The sequence below is a fragment of the Eumetopias jubatus genome, unplaced genomic scaffold (assembly GCF_037043125.1).
Source record: "Eumetopias jubatus isolate StellerSeaLion01/CBP00866 unplaced genomic scaffold, mEumJub1_p1.0 scaffold_12, whole genome shotgun sequence".
NCBI classification, from domain to species: Eukaryota; Metazoa; Chordata; class Mammalia; order Carnivora; family Otariidae; genus Eumetopias; species Eumetopias jubatus.
The window spans coordinates 59,803,386-59,818,609 of NW_028274818.1; the positions used below are offsets into that span (position 1 = coordinate 59,803,386).

Consider the following 15,224-nt stretch of genomic DNA (forward strand, 5'->3'; position numbering starts at 1 on the left):
TCCCTAAGACCTTTCCTTTGGCCGGTTCGCTGGTGGTTCAGAAATTTAGAAGAGACACAGGGATCTGGTAATAAACAGATCATTCTTTACTCCATAGATGCCTTCTTTTCACTTTTTTTTTTCATACCATAAGTGATGCAGCATCTCTTTTAATGGAAGAAGTGTATGAATATCTTGTGTATTTAACCTGTAAAGGAAAAACTGTGGCAAAGTGTATTGTTTTAAAAGGGTGGTTGTTGCCTTCTAAAGTTAAAATAAGAGCAAATCTCCACCTCTAGGAAGTGTTGTGATTCATAAGGTCGATGTCTTTTTGCATTGTTGACCATGGTAAAAAAAATAAATATTCAGGCAATGGGAGAATATATTTTTAAAACACCAAATAAAAAAGCACTCTAATCATTTTGGCAAAATCAAAACAGAAATATTGCATCATTTGTTTTAGTCTTAAGAGACTGAACTGGGTCTGTCTGTGTTTTATTTGGGATGTTGTTATGCCATTCTTTTTTAAATTATTTGTGCACATGTGTGCATTAGTGTTGGGTAGACGAGAGACTGCGAAAAGATATATCACTTTTCCATAGTCTTGAGATTTGTTTCATTGGTGTTTGCAGTATTGGGTACATGTGTTCTTGCTCCCTACCCAAACAGAGACTCTGAATGTCTGAGTGGAGACCAGTTGTTTTAGAATTCTAGATCAATCTTGTTTTGTTTTGTTTTGTTTTTCAGCCTATGGAGAGTCAAGTAGAGGGACTGATATTTTTAAAGTTGAAATGAAAGTATTGAAAGGCTATCCTAATTACCTCCTTTGAGTCTGTAACAAATATCTATTGAAAGGTGTCTTTTCTGTTGAGTTAGAGATCGACTCTTCAAAATCCTTTTGAAGAATATGCTTCAGGTGCCCACTACGACAGAACCAGAATTGGTATTTGAAATGAAACTTGCTACCCTTAGATTAGACTCCCTCTGTGTTGTACCAGTGGACAAGACCTAAGGTCTGTATGCGAAGCTAGAGGCAGAAAATTCAATTCTGTATGAGAGACTGTCTCCAGATGAGAACTGAAACAGTGGAAGAGCTAACCTCAAAAGTGGAGAGCTCCTTGTCACTAGAAATGTTCACATGCAGGCGTGGAGACTCAGAATAACTGTACGGTATATAATTTTTATGACTTCATCTCTTGCAAGTGTTATAACATTTCCGTAGCATTCAGTCAGTACATTCAAGGTTGAGTCAACACCAGTGTCTCCTCCCAAGGCCTACAGAGTACAAAAGTGTGGAGTTTTGTTATATAAAATGATGCTGTTTTACATAGATACCACATATGTCAAATAAGTAATTTAGAATTGTTTTAATTTGACTTTGAATCCCCTTACTAATAGAGTGAATCCATTAAATGATCTAAATGACCACTCTGGTTATTGCTTATGATAATAAGAAAACATTAAGTTTTTGTGTTTCCCAAGGCCAAATCTGAAAAGAAAGTGTATTGCCAATAATGTACACTCAACAATTTGTCATGTGTTTATGCTTAGACCCACCAGCAACCAACTTGGAGAACTTGCTCATAGCAGGCGGAGACTTACAGAGAAAGTGACTAACTGACAAAGTTATGGTCCCTCGAATTTCTGAACACATAGATAAATTGAAGAGCATAACAAGTGGTGTCAAAGGGACCATGGGGGGTCATTGATTCTAGCCAATGTCATCCATAGTATCAACACAGAGTATGTCATTAGTGGCTTTTAGGTGTGTCTCAATCAAGCATGAGATCGGCCAGTGATTAGTAACTACCGGTAAATATGATATATATAAAACTCACTCTAGGTTGTCCCTATAGAAATGTCATACTCAAAGTCTGAAGCATGGCCTTCAGTGCTTGAGATTTAGAGATAACTGTTTCGGTTTCCTTGTTGTGTCATTGTGGTGTATGGTGGTGGTAAGAGTGTCACCGTAATTATAGCAAACATATTACTCTTACAACACATGAGGCAGTCTTCCTTGTATTTTACCTACATAAAATCCTTTGATCTTTACAGTGAAGTAGGTGCTATTATTTTTTTTAATAATTTTTTATTGTTATGTTAATCACCATACATTACATCATTAGTTTTTGATGTAGTGTTCCATGATTCATTGTTTGTGCATAACACCCAGTGCTCCACGCAGAATGTGCCCTCTTTAAGACCCATCACCAGGCTAACCCATCCCCCCACCCCCCTCCCCTCTAGAACCTAGGCGCTATTATTATCCCTCGTATTACAGGTGAAGAACCTGAGGCACAGAAAGACTACCTTTCTGAAAGTCACAGCTATTATGTCGTATCTTTTTGTAACCTGTAGACTGTATTTGTCCATGGAAGTGCATCCTGTTTTGGAAACAGTGACTTGTGGGCACCTGGGTGGCTCAGTTGGTTAAGCAACTGCCTTCGGCTGAGGTCATGATCCTGGAGTCCCGGGATCGAGTCCCACATCAGGCTCCCTACTCAGCAGGGAGTCTGCTTCTCCCTCTGACCCTCTTCCCTCTCGTGCTCTCTATCTCTCATTCTCTCTCTCTCAAATAAATAAATAAAATCTTAAAAACAAAACAAAACAAAAACAAACAATGACTTGTGTATGTGAACTGACAAAAAATTGGTAATTCCTTTTATAGGAATGATTATTTAAGGAGCAAAACTATATGTATTGTGCTTTCATTCATTTCAGTTTGAAACAATGTTCACTTTCAAAACCCCTCAGTTGAAGAGTGCACCCGCAAGACACCTGTTAAAGAGCATACTTAAAAAATCATTCAGTTCTGTTGAGCTTTGTTTTGAGATATAAACTGATGAGCTCAGAGTGACCTTAATTTATTCCACTGGCTACCATGTCCAAACTAAGGTACTATGGGATCCGTGTGTGTGTGGTATCTCTGTCCTCTTTTATTATATTTACATGATAAAGGACTACTTTGACATTAATCTGCAGACATTTAATTGTTAGGGATCAGATTTTTCTGAAATCCATCTTTAGGATAGATACACAAATTTTATACTTCTCTTACAATAACAGCTGAATCTACGGATCCACTGTTGGCAAGACTAGGGTATTTTGAATATTATTCAGAAGCTATAAAGGGTTTGTGTTTATTTATTCATCACTCTTCCCATGGCTCACAGCATAGCTTTGCTGTGCAGGTTTTCTTGGACATTTGTGCTAATAGGTTTATTTTTTTATTTTTTATTTTTTTTGTGCTAATAGGTTTAGATGTTAACATTCCAGGTCTATTTCTGGGTTCTTTGATTCATTGCTTCCCATTCTTTCCTCACTGTTACACTGTGTCTTTTGTCTCTAGCACCACTGAAACTGTTCTCACTATTTGCCAAATTGAATTGACATTTATTTCAACCTTTATCATATATGCTGTCTCCACTGCATTTGACTCGTTGTCTGTAACTCACTAGCCTGTTAGCTTCTTTAGCTCCGCTCACTGCTGATTCTTCTGATGTCTGATAATTCCTCTACATTGTCTCTCTTCATGGCCTTCTCTTTCCCTGCTTCTTCATAAAAGTTGGTATACCTCAGGTATGCCGCCTTGGCCCAGTCTTCTCACCTATACCTTTATCAAGTGATCTTATTCAGCGTTTCCATTGTCACTCTGATCTGCAGGCTCATACACTCAAGCACTTGGTGTAAACTACTCATGGATGTTCCACTGGCATTTTAAAATGAAGTAAGTTTGAAACCAAATTCATTTTCTTTTCCTCTGAAAGCTACTCTTCCTCCCGCATCCTCTCTCCACAGAGCACCCAAGCTGCAAACCCAGATGGCATCCTTCATCCCCCCCCCCCTTACCTCACACCTCAGTGCACATTAGAATCACTGTGTGGACTTTTTCTGTGAGTCTTATCCTTGGAGATTACTTTTCTCCAAGCTGATGGGAGCATTGGCAGGGAGATTCTGAAAAGGCCCTCCAGTTGGTTTTAAAGTTTGTCTCTTTATGAAGGGATGGCTTACTTACAAACTAGTCAGTCACCAAGCTTTGCTGTTTTTCCCTAAAATATTTCTTGAGCCTGTGCTTTCTTCTATGTCTGCATATGATTTTGCTTTTGTCAGTGCATGTACTCATGAGATGTGGTGAAGCCAGATATCATCTTTTTGCTGCTTCTGTTTTTATTTTGTGGTTTGGATTTTTGTTTGTTTGTTTTGGTTTTGCTTTGTTTGTTTTGCTTTCAAACAGTGATAAGGAGGGGTTGGGTTTTACTGAAGCAGTATGACTGTCCTCAGTCACCAGCACCATGAACGTTGAAAGGCACAGCATAGGGTGACAATTTTTTTGAGGGTGTATATTTAGCAGGTGAGGTTTGAGTCTAAAACCACAGTTGAGACTGTGGTACACACCATTCAGCTTAGATCCTGACTGGCATTGATAATAGCTCACCCGAAGGGCCAGTTCTGCTATTTTGTTCTGGGAGTTGTTCCTGAAAACCAAATGCAGAGCCCAATTTCTCTGCTTTTACAAATATTTTATAAATATCTTATTGGCTGCATTGATCTGCTCTAGGTAGCTAGAATGACTTCTGTTTCCAGAAATTGAATTCAATGTAATGTACAAACCAGGCTTACACGGGAGACAGTTTGCGGTTAGAAGAAAAAATTTCTGATTAATCAACCTGTTTCTTTTCCTTTGTGTCTGTTATGCAGCTTCATGCAAACTTGCTGAAGCAGGTTTATAAATGCCATTGACCTTCTGGAAACTCACAGAAAAGCAGTGACTCTAAACTGATTAACATTGATTGAACTTGGAGACTTGTAGAAGTTACAGATGGAATATTCCAGTTCCCTAAAAAAATAACCAGACTGCTCATGATCATGGTTCATTTTAGAGAGTGGTGTACAATGTTCTTGCTTTAAACTGACAGTGATAAGATGGTATTTGCTCTGCCCCAAACATGCCAATCTGTGGATGGCATTGATGTTTTGGAACCCATTTTCTAGTGAAAATATCTAAGAGATTTTTGTTCTTCCAGTCCTCTGGCTGGATTTTTCTTTTTATTTGAAGGCCTAATTCATGCTTTCTAGCATTAACTCTTTAACCTAATCCAAAATCATTTGGGATTAGGAAGGTCTTTAAATCAGACAGAAAGCTGACCTGATTGGAATTACTCAGTTATTTCAACATTCTTTAACAAATTTTTTTTTAATTTGGATTTGACTGTAATGCAGATTTTCCAGCAACTCTGTCATTGTTATGTTTTTAATAGTGTTTCTAAATGACCCTTCAAGGTTGTAAGATTATAGCACTTGGTGTTTTTTTTTTTTTTTTAAGTTTACATAGTCACATACCAATTTTGAAGATGATAAGTAATAGCCAGGTTATGTTATATACCATCATGCACTACAGTTAAGAGAAGAATGAAGTCCAGTTTTACAAAGAAATTTCCTTATTCCTGGGGCCCCTGGGTGGCTCAGTTGTTTAAGCAGCCGATTCTTGATTTTGGCTCAGGTCATGATCTCGGGGTTGTGGAATTGAGCCCTGTGTTGGGCTCCATGCTCAGTGTGGAGTCTGCTTGAGATTATCTCTCTCCCTCTGCCCCCCCCAACACTCTCTTTCTCTCTCTCTCTTTCAAGTAAATAAATAAATCTTAAAAAAATAAATTTCCTTATTTCTTATCACATTGAACATATTCATATTTATTATTGAATTGTAAGAATTATATCTCTATATAAGTATATATAAACTCTACAACTTGACATTTTATTTTTATAGTTATCCAACAGTTTCTTCCTTCTTAATATGGTGAATAAGTAAAACAACAGTCACCTGCCAATACAGGCTGTGAATCACAATGAAGAGCTTTGAAAATTTGGATTGGGTTTTTGTACATTTTGCGTAAGACTTACGTGATGTTACAAATGAGCCACAACTGGAGGCTTAGTATCCAGCTTAAGGAAAGTCATAATTATTGACCTAGTTGAAAGTGCTTTTCTCACACAGGATTTTAGTGTTTCCTCAGTATTGCAGACACGAGGCACGCAGAGGTGAATAGGATAATCCTTGACTTCAGGGGATACAAAATAAAAGTAAATCAGAGACAAAGATGCATAAACAAATAAATGCAATGAAATAATACCATTAATAGCTATGGTTTTTTTGAGAGTTCTTCAGGGGCTCAATGCTTAACACTCAAGGGCAACATCTTCATCATCCCAATTTCTAGTTGAGGCTCGGATGATTCAAAGAGCCAGCCCAAGATCACATAGCTACTAGTAGAACTAGGCCTGAATCCAGATCTCTTATCCAAAGATTTGCTTTTATCTTATATCATTCACACATGTTGTACAGAGCAGGGAAATACAAAGTTCAGGGGGAGATTGACCCTCTTGGCTTGGGGTGATAGTTAAAACTTGGGATGGATAAGTAGAAGTTCAACAATTGGTTCTGAGGGGTAAGAGTATATCAGATGGGTGAATAATATATGTAAGGTGTGGAGAAATTTGAATAGATATGACATTTTGAAAATTAAGAAAAAGTTAATTGTGTCAGGATGGTCTAATTCGTTTATGTATTCCATTCCACAGATAATTCTTGGATGCCTATTGCCTAATAGGGAATGTTAATGAGTAAATGGAGAATGGTGAGAGATCAGGGTTTTCATCTGTACTCAGTGGAATTTCTCTGTAACTCACTAAAGACATGAACTATCTGTGGTGGACTTTTTTTTTTTTTTACTGATATTTTAAATTACACAAGTAATTATGGGAATATATCTGGAGTATTTTATTATTTTTTATTTATTTATTTTTTTGAGGGGGTATAGAGGGAGAGAATGTGGGGCTCAGTCTCACAACACTGAGATCATGACCTGAGTTGAAATCAAGAGTTGGACATTTATCTGTCAGAGCTACCCAGGTGCCCCATATCTGGAGTATTTTAAAGCAAACTCCAGATATGTCTTCCACAGCAGATAACCATAGAGAGAGATTTCTGCACAATATGTAGTTGAAAATTCCAGTAATTAGAACAACTCAGTAAGGAAGAAGTGGCCTTGTAGGGAAATGAATAGACATCACTGGAAACACTGAGATATATTACAAGCATTTTTTGTGGCCTTCTGGAAGGAAGACTGAAAATGAGATGAGGTTGTCAGGAAATGACCCTAGAGAGCTTCTAGATCTAGAATTCTACTTAGTTCTTACTGTGTACAGGAAAATCTATGAGTGAAGGTGAAAAGAGAAGAAACAAAAAATAGTTTTTGTTTACATTTATATTAAAAATATTTAGTTCATATGAATGGGCCAAAGACATTTATAAAATTAAGTGAAAATTAAAATACAATTTTCTTCAGTTTTTTAACATTTTAAGTATTTTATTTATTTCTTATCTGTTACAGATTCTGTTGTTTCAAAGTTACTGAGTACATATGAAGACCTAGAGAAATTTTGGCACATTTTAGAAGACTTTGCTATGGACTCTTTGATCTAACTCTGCTTTCCTAACTAGCAAAATTCTCCTTAGGTCACCAGATCCGTCGGATTAACTTCTGCAAGTGCCTAGCGTTAGGGTCTTTTTATAGCTCCCTAGACCTCTAGACATAGTGTAGTGTCGTGAAGACAAAGACAGTTATTACTTTCATTTTCTAGTAAAAAATGGCAGATGAAACAGTTGTGACTAATAGTCAAAATATTAATCTTTCTTGCCTCAGGCTTTTACGTTTTGAAACTCAGACCAAGTGGAAAACTAGATCCTTTTTTTTTTTTTATGTTGGCCTCAGCTATTAGACACTAGACTGTTAGTATTTTACTTCTCTTGTTGGAATTGGAAAATAATTAAAGACTGTATAGTTTCATAGAAGGCAAGCCTTCTGAGGACAGGGTTTTTGTCACAGCAGCTTTGCCCTGTCAGTCTGTCTGTGTCATGCAGGAGTAGGTTGGTTAGCAATTACAAACTGCTGAAGACCATTCGGAACAGCTCTTCATGTGATTTTGCCAGAAATAACTCACTGCATGATGGGGAGGGCAGATACATTTCTATCTCATTCCTTTTAAATCATTCAATCTGTTACTTTTTAGAAAATACCTGAAAGTATGACACTTAGTATGTCTTTCTTATGCATGTAGAGACATTAAAGAACATGGAATTTCTGCTACATGGGGCTGTCATAAGTGAACATTCCAGAGGAAGCTGAATGCCTGTGTCTTCTCCTCACACTCATTCCCTTCACCACATCTTTGACAAGTAGCCCACTATTTTCTGAAGAGTACCAGTGATGAAGTGTTCATCTCCTGGCATGGCTGTTTACGTCACTGTGGGATTGCCCTAAACATTACCCATCTCCTATAACCCCCTTTACCTAGAACCAAAATCTCTCTCTCCATCTCTAATTTCTGGTCATTTAGCTTCCTCCTTCCTTGGAATCAACAAAGAAGTTTACACCCTTTTGACCCTGAGACCACACTTTAAAAGCAGCTATGATATTTCTTCTTAGACTTCTCCGAGCTGAGGCTCATTCGGTGAATAATGAACTAGAATTTAAACCCTGTCTCCCCATCTGCTAGATTCCAATCGAGTATGTTCTTTCTGCAACAGGAGCTATTTATCCAGCCACTAACCCATCCAACAACAATTTGCTGCTTGTATCAGGCACTAGGAATACAAATGAGAATTGGATTTCCTCTAAGTAGCTCAGTCTGGTGGAACAGAAGAGACACCATTACAAATAATATTAAAACGCTATGGTAGCTGATACTGAGTCCCACCTTCTCAACTTATGAACTGTCCAAATTTTTGAGAGTGGGAGAGCACATGCAAATTCTGTAGAGCAGTCCTTGGCACATAAAATGTACTCAATAAATAATAGCTTTAATCCTGTATGCACAAGATGCTGTGGGGTCAGAGAGGAGAGACACCTAGTCCTAGCTGGAGACGGGACAGGAAATGGAGGAAAGCAGGGGATATAGGAAACCTAGGAAATACTTTTTTAGGGGCAGCTACATCAAGGTTAAGTCATGAAGTAATATTGGGAATGGATAAGATGAGGGAGATGAAGGGGGTAAAGAGGAGAAGCATTCTAGGCAGAGGAACCAAAATGAGCAAGGGTAGGGAGATGAGAATTTGCACTGAATCTGCAAAAAATATCAGGAGTAGAGGTGGTTAAATAGAAAGTTGGGCAAGGCCTAGATTGTGAAAAGTGTTCTACTTTACTGTAGGATTTTACTTTTTAAAAGATTTTAGTTATTTGAGAGAGCACACGTGCGTGCAAGCACGAGGTGGGAGGAGGGAGAGAGGGAGAAGCAGACTCCCCACTGAGCGGGGAGCCCTATGCGGGGGCTTCATCCCGGGATCATGACCTGAGCCAAAAGCAGACACTTAACTGACTGAGCCACCCAGGCGCCCCATATATTGTAGGGTTTTAAATCATTCCTTTACTTGGGATGTGGTTGTGTGGGTAGAGGTCATTGAACAGTTTTAGGGAATTGGTCAGATTTCTTCTGGATGACTTTTATTTTAATTTTTTTGTTTATTGCTGAAGTATAGGTGACATACAGTGTTATATTAGTTTCAGGTGTATGATATAGTGATTCAACAATTCTATACATTACTCAGGGTTCATCATGATAACTGTAGTTACTGTCACCACACGATGTTATATTATTGACTGTATTCCCTATGCTGTACCTTATATCCCCATGTCTTATTTATTTTATAACTGGAAGATTGTACCTTTTAATGCCCTTCACCTATTTCACCTGTCGCCCCACCCACCTTTCCCCTGGCCACCATCATCAGTTTGTTTTCTGAGTTTAAGAGTCTGTTTGTTTTTGTTCATTTGTTCATTTGGATTTTTAATTCCACATATAAGTAAAATCATATGGTATTTGTCTTTCTCTGTAGTATTTCACTTGACATAATACCATCTAGGTCCAACATGTCACAAATAGTAAGATTTCATTCCTTTTATGGCCGAGTAATATTCCACTGTGTGTGTACATGCACACGCACACACACACGCACACATGCACACACCAACTTTTTTATCCATTCTTCTGAAGTTATGAGAAGGAGCATGGATCTGTGTAAGACTGGTGATGGGGTTAAGTTAAGAGGCTTTTATGGTAGCCCTGTGAAGAACAATGAAGGCATTTGTACCAGCATAAAGCAAGAATGGAGGACAGGCAGATTTCAGAAGCATTTAAGAGGTAAACAAACAGGATGTTGGGCTAAGGAGAGGAAGTCGATAACTCTCCTGCTTTGGTATCAGATCATGGTACCACCAACAGGAGAAGAAATAAGGGAGGTAGCACGTCTAGAGAAGGCTGTGATGAGTTCTATTTGAAAATATTGATCTGTATGGAAGTTTAAGATACGAGTCTGAAGATGCAAGGTACTGGACGAGGGTTGTGGATTGGCCAGTCATGAGCTTGCGAGAGCCTGCTCTGGAAGAGTGAGGGTGCTGGGGAACATGGGCAGAGAGAACCCCGCATGTGTCTAACTGGTCTTAAATCTTACTAGGCCTAATTGTCCTTTACATTTGATGGGAAGAATAGGTGCTAACAGTACAGCCCTCCTGTTACTCTCCTGCTTAGACAAGCTAATAACCTGGAGGGAAAAGAAAACCATGTTTTAATAAGAGAAAGAAAATATTTTATTTTTTTTTAAAGATTTTATTTATTTATTTGACAGAGACACAGCGAGAGAGGGAACACAAACAGGGGGAGTGGGAGAGAGAGAAGCAGACTCCCCGCTGAGCAGGGAGCCCGATGCGGGGCTCGATCCCAGGACCCTGGGGTCATGACCTGAGCTGAAGGCAGATGCTTAATGACTGAGCCATGCAGGCACTCCAAGAAAATATTTTAAAGAGTGCAATTTCAAAGTCTCCTTGAGGAATTAATTGGCAACCTTGCCTTAAGAATTGTAATGAGAAGTGTGTTTTCCTGATTCATTTATCTGTCCTAAGTTTTGTCTTTCAAATATGTGCTTTTTATAATTTTGAATTTTTTTGCCAGTATCACCAAAATGGCAGGAATTTCTTCAGAAATTTTCTTAGAAGTACTTCTCAATTAATTCTTGTGGGCTCTGTAGCCTGCTAAGGCATTGATGATGGCATGGACATAGAAAATAAGCTGTCGAGTCAGATCAGGATTTCATTTATGGGTCTGCTACTTATTATCTGTGGACCCTCTGAGCCTTGATTTCCTCACCTATAGAATGGGGTAATGTCCACTTTAACTAACTTATTCTAAAGATTAAGTTAACTAAGAGGTTAAAAGTATCTGCCATGTAATAGATGCTCTGTAGTTATTGTTTTCTATGCGAATATTAGCACCACAGTTGTCACTTGTCATTTTTCATAAATGTGGACTTCAATTAGGGACAAACTCATATTTGTCAGTTGATAGGGGAGCCTGGGTGGCTCAGTCGTTAAGCTTCTGCCTTTGGCTCAGGTCATGATCCCAGGGTCCTGGGATCGAGCCCTGCGTCAGATTCCCTGCTCCACGGGAAGCCTGCTTTTCCCTCTCCCACTTCCCCTGCTTGTGTTCCCTCTCTCACTGTGTCTCTCTCTGTCAAATAAATAAATAAAATCTTAAAAAAAAAAAAGAAGTCAGTTGATAATAACAAGGATGATGATGATAGGAAATACTGACATATTGTTTTACTGTCTGCCAGGACCTATTTGAACACTTTGTATCTATTAACTGATTTGATCCTCATGGCAGCCCTGAGAGGTAGACACCAGGGTTGTGCCCATTCTACAGATGAGACTGAGGCTCAGCGCTTACGGGACCTTCCTAAATTTGCAGTTTGGCGGTGACCAAACTTGGATTGTAGATTCTTAAGAACTTTCTACAATCCCTCCAAAGTGAAGCCTTGATCATAGGCTTCTTATGTCAGTATTTGGATGTCTCCAAAATATGTATAGAATGTATGTGAATTAGCATGGCTAATGGATTTTTAACATTAGCTAATATGTTTTAAAAATTGTTTTAATGCTCCATTAACACGGTGACACTCTAAACAGAGTCTTTCTCTGATTTCAGCCTGTGAAGTTGAGGCGGGGAAAGTATACCAGGTGTCCTCAAAAGAGCACATCCAGCCTTTCAAAGAAAACATGGAACAATTTATTATTCAAGGTAAATTCTAAAGAGACTTGTTGCATTTCCCTTCTTTTGCAGCAGAAAGGTAAGGTAGAAGGCATTTTTTAAAATATGCATTGGTTTAAAGGGGATTATTTTGGTATTACAGAAAAACAAACAGTGTTTCATCATGAGTCACACAGCTGTGAGAGACTAGCAATTTGGTAAATATTCTATTGATAATTCTTGTTATTACTGTTTTTTAATGACTAAATGCACTAGGTTAAAATAACACCTGTTTATAAAAATATTAAAATTTTATGCTTTTTGTGAGTGAAAATTAGATATTCTTCTAAGTTTTAACTATGCTTATGACTTCAGTTCAACTGGGTATTTAGTTTGTCAAAACACTGGGCCAAAAAACAACGTATATTGATGTTTTCCAGATCTTCAAAACATTACGTTCTATTTTTTGTAGAATGTATAAATACCTCTAGATATTTAATACCTTTTTTTCAGAAAACTTAAAAACTTAATAAATATTATCTTGTTGACTCCTCCCGTGACATAAGCAGGGATGAAAAATTTCAGAAAATATTAAACAAAAAAAATTTGAAGGAGTAATGTCTATTAAAAACGTCTTGCTATTTTAAATCATTGAAACTTACAATTATATCAAAGCATTCGCTACTCAAAACATTTTTGTTTTGGAATATTACATCTCCTCTGAAGATCAGATTTGTGTCATGCCATGCTCTGAGAAAGTTCTTGCTGTCAGGAATTCTCCTAGAGGCTGACATGGCTTGAGACTGAGGCCAAGGTAGCACTCTGAGACTGGCTCCATCCTCTGTTTATTAGGCTACAGTTTTTATAGGTGGTTCAAGTGTCATTAATGATGATTTACAATGAATGAGTCATAGTGGAATTTGATTAAATGTTAAACATAGCTTTTTTTTTCAGATGGGAAAATACTATTTAATCACTTAAGAGAATCATGAAGATTGAAAGAGAACTTTGGTCAGATTCGTAAATCAAAGTGATTGTCATTTCTAAATTCTCAGCTCCACATGACTTCGAGTGGAAAATCTACTTAGTAATTCCTAAATAGTCCTTGGGATAAAATTGGAGTTTTGTAGTTGGTTACATATTAGAGGACGCTATAAGCTCATTACATTCTTAATGATGAATAAAAATGAGTCTTCCTTTCTTCATTCAGTGGGGTTTTAGGATCAAGAAAATGCAATTTTAGAGAACTATATAGGTAAAGGATGAGATATTCTTTTTGCTTATGGGATAAAGGAGTCCTTAATTCATTAACTCAGTAAAGAAAGAATGAGTCTTTCTTCATGGCTTTTCTTCTAGCACTTTTGGTTACCTTTTTATTTCATCTCTGGTCCGATTCAGTCTGTTCTGTGATTACATACATGTTCACTGCAAAAAAAATTTGAATACCTCCTATCTGCTCAGACATTCTTTTGGGTACTGAGTTATAGCAGTGAATAAGAAAATGTACATTATCCAGGAGACAGAAAATGACAATAGCAAATTCTTTGGAACATCTTACATAGATCAAATATGTCAAAATGTGGAAAAGGGTCCAGCTTTAAACATGAGTGCTTATGAGCCTATATTCAATGACATAGTGAAAACAGTGGATTTCAAAATGTTTTTCTTAAGATAAAGATTTATGAATGTAGCCAATTTTTTTTTTGTCCCACCATCCTTCTAGTTATCAGGACTAAATTCTGCAATTAAATTTATACTCTGAAAAATGCATTACACCTTAGCACAAATAATATATGCCAAATCTTTGCTTATAATTAGGCTTTCCTCAATAATAAAATGGTATTCTTACATTAGCCTCTGTGCTCAGATTACCTTACATAGGTATATTAATGTTTTTATATATCCCATCAAAGTCTTCTCTTAATCCCATCAAAGTTTTTTTTTGAAATGTGCCACATTTCAAAATCTAAAATCTCTCTCCAGCAATTCAAGAGACTATGTCCAATACTGGCCAAACATTTTTATTGCATTAGCTCTCACAACATAATAGAAACATCTCTTATCCTCATAATTCAGCTATTGTGTGGCCTATGGAATACACACTAAAAGTCTTTGGATTTTATCTAGCCCTACGATCCACTGATTCACCCATTTTGTTATTCCCTGTCTTCCCAATTTTTCTCAAGCCAGGATTTTGTGGTCTCTGCTTAAACATCTCTTCCGTGGGAATGTCCTCACCCCTGCTCTAAAAGAGGCAGATTTAGAGAATTGAGTCCCGCCTCTGCAAGCCATTCACTTATGGTAATGGTGCCAGCTATGTACCATCTTTGGGAGAATTGAAGTGCTCAATTAATAATATTAACACTAATAAATAATGTTCTTGAATAATGTTATGAACTCCACCCAGCATTATATTCTTTATAACACTTATTGCTTTCTGCAGTTGTATTATTTATTTGCCCCTCAACAATGTAAGCTCCATTAAGAAAGCAGCCTTGTTTGGTTCCTGGCTATCCCTATACCTAGAACAGTGCTTAGCATGTTGTACACACTGTCTTGCTCACCTGACAAAACCCAACAACCCTCATTAAGCCCATCTCTTTGCTTCCTCCATATTTATACCAGAGTAGCTCAACTGTTTTTTGAAGGTGGGAGGGTCCTTAATGCCTTAACTGGTATCCCTTTGAAGTCCTGACCACAGACCTGCTGTTAGAACTCATTTCTACCCAGCACTTCTATGAGATTGTCCTTGCAAATTCCATTTTCTCAGTTTCTGAGATTTTTGTTCCTCTGTTCTCCTCTCAAACCTCCACAGTCTTTCTCTTGTGCTTCCTCCTTACTCTGATGATAACCCCACTTTATCCTGGGGTGAGAAAGCAGATGCTCTTATACAGAAGCTCCCACACCTCCGCATCATGGCTGAGGAACTTGGGCTTCAACCGGAATCCTTGCGGAGCAGATGTTTAAAGACAAGAAAGTTTACACTGGCAGCAGGTGGGGAGGACTCAATGGAAACAGATCAGACTTGGAGGCAGGAGGCTACTTGTAAAATTGTTATGGCAGATTGTTAGAGAAATGAGGAGGTCTTGTTCTAAGGACAGAGGGGTAGTGCTGAAGAGACGACATATTTAAGGGGTAACAATAACATAGAAGAGAAATTACTTGGTGAC

At 37.8% G+C, this 15,224-nt stretch overlaps 1 protein-coding gene across 1 annotated transcript in view; it reads left to right on the plus strand.

The window, feature by feature from the left end:
- The window catches only part of FMN2 (formin 2), a 370,643-nt gene that overhangs the window by 248,132 nt on the left and 107,287 nt on the right, over positions 1 to 15,224 (plus strand). The gene's annotated exons all lie outside the window — the stretch shown is intronic.